Below are 2,598 nucleotides of genomic sequence, written 5' to 3' on the forward strand. Positions count from 1 at the left end.
TACCTTGACTTGTTGTAATAAGTAAAAATGAATCAATCACAAAAATATCGAGAAGTACCCAAAATGAATAGCTTTGTGTTTTGATAGGAACTAGATGAGTGCTTAGCAGTGACAGTATTTTGAGGCTTCCCCTAATCAATCTTGCGTAAGAATGAACTCTTTAACTCATTTTCCCATTGAGAAAGTATATATGGCAACATTGTCCTCTGTTTGCTATTAAATCTGGCCTTTTTTTCATTTAGAGTCTAATGCTTGTTTTATTTTAGCGCATTTAAAAAAAATGTTATTCTAACATACCCAACGAATTAGATTTCTGAAGTCCACTGTTGTGGAGAAATCTGAATAGCTTCATGTTTATCCTAATAGTTAAGTTTTCTTCATTAAATGTCATTTTGCAAGATGAAGAGATACATTTGGAATTGTTTTGCTGCCTTTAGATTTTTTTTTTCTAGAATCTTTAAAACCACATTGCCATTAGTTGAACTTTTTCTCAAGTTTTATGCATTTTATTAACATAAAACCATAAGGCAAATTTGCTTTTAATACATTTCTTCAAGCTTTGTGCTTTATTAGAAATAACTCATTTACAGAAAACCTTTCATTTGGATTGGTGGTGAGAATAAACACATAGTTCTCGGTGACTTTTATTATTTATTATAAAGTAATTTGGCAGGGTGTTGTGTAGGCAACTAAATGAAATAAAAGATTAATCAGAACTACCAATCTTTTTTTGATTTGCAGAGTAACAGAAACCAGCAGTCCAGCTCTGTTTTACTCCCCAAAGGTCTGGCTCAGTATGTGCCAGTGATGGAAAACATCGTCCTCCTATAAAGCAACAATTAGGGCTGGTTTCCATTGACTCAATCAGTCAAATGTAAAAATACAAAAGACTAATATAAAATAAGCCCTTTTCTGTGGGGCTTCGCATGCCAGAAACGTGAACACCCTCGGATATGTGTTGCTCCTGCTGTTTACCAATGCTCTATTGGAATTTTAGGTTTAAAAGTTCATAGTTTAATTGTAGAATGAAATACAGGAGAGTAAACATCAGCAGCTTTCCTCTGGACAATGGCCTAGTTTAGAGAAAAAGACATCATTCACGAAAGGTGAGAGTCAAGGGGAAGCTAATGAATTAAATGACTTCGTCTCTTGGTACTTCATTTTCTATCATATTTGTTATATTAATTGAAATTAAATATTAGAAAGAGTTCAAACCCACATAAGTGTTTGGTATTTTTTTCAGACTTATTTGCAAAAACAACACTAAAAGGTCTTAGTTACATGTGCATTGTTGTGTATATATTTTAATGACAAGGCAGCAAAAAGTGTTTAAGTTGAACATTAAAATTCACTGTGAAGAAGTATTAAGGAAAGATGATCATGTAATTGTTGAGGAAAGATTTGGAATTCAGATATTTTCTGGGGAAGAATATTAAAGTGATATAACAGTTACAGATCATGAAATGCTATGATAGATTCACTCACAGTCAGCTATCTATTATTTACACATATACATGCATGCATACATGTTCATTTGCACACTTGCACACACACAATGTCTTTGAATTACATAGAAGAAATGGAGAGTAGATATAGGAAAGATCTGTCCAGAGCTAAGAGTAGAGAACTGAAAGTGCTGTAAATATAGAAACAGCTGTGTCTCAGTAATAACAAATGTCATTCTTTTGGGATGGATAGCTCCATCACTGCTTGAGAGAAAAGAAGGTAGCTAGATGATGCTTAAAGAGCTTTTTCAATTCAACCCTTCCCAAACAGTGTGCTAAGAAGCCATTATAACAGAAAGAGAACTATTAAAAGATGAAGGAAAAGCAGAGAACAAGAAAGATAAGAAAGAGTACTAAAAGGGATTAAAATGACCAAAATACCTAGATGCATCCATGGAAATATCATGAGGAAACAAATCAATTGCTGTGTACAATTATTAGAAACACATTATTATGATTATTATGGATTGTCATGTAAGTAACTTTTCAAACAGTTTGAATGTTTATTTTAAATAAATGTTTATTATAAATGAAAATATTTGTGATCACTTTAGATGATATAAAAAGCATTCTTTTCTTAAATCCTTCTAGCTAACATTTTGCAAATGTGTTGTTCTTATTAAGAAACTCAAAGAAGCAGAATATCAGTTACTATTTAATGACATAAGGGACTTTGCTTCAGTTTGGCAGGAATGTGTGTGTCTCTGTGTGTGTGTGTTTTATATTTTTGTCAGGGGCGGGGGGCACTGAATGTGAAAATTCTATGTCTCTGGGTTCTCTACCACCCAGCCTGGTTTTATGAGCATTTGTCTAGTTCTACTCAAGAATAAAAAATGAAAAAATATGTATCTATTCTGATTAAAATGAAGAAAAGACAAGCAGAGACCTAAGAGACTTCCTCATGGATCTGCATAGCTTACAGAGTAAGAGCACACTTCTCAATGAGCTGGTAATTACCAAGCCTGTAGCGAGTCTCTCTTTCACCTCATCTTAGTCCGTTTCCTGGTTGTTTGTACTGTGTCAGCACACAAAAGAAAAAACCTATTAGTAAAAGAACTTGAAACAAGTAGCATGAGAAGATATTAAACAACCA

The sequence above is a fragment of the Dipodomys spectabilis genome, unplaced genomic scaffold (assembly GCF_019054845.1).
Source record: "Dipodomys spectabilis isolate Male_0828 unplaced genomic scaffold, ASM1905484v1 ptg000001l, whole genome shotgun sequence".
Taxonomy (NCBI): domain Eukaryota; kingdom Metazoa; phylum Chordata; class Mammalia; order Rodentia; family Heteromyidae; genus Dipodomys; species Dipodomys spectabilis.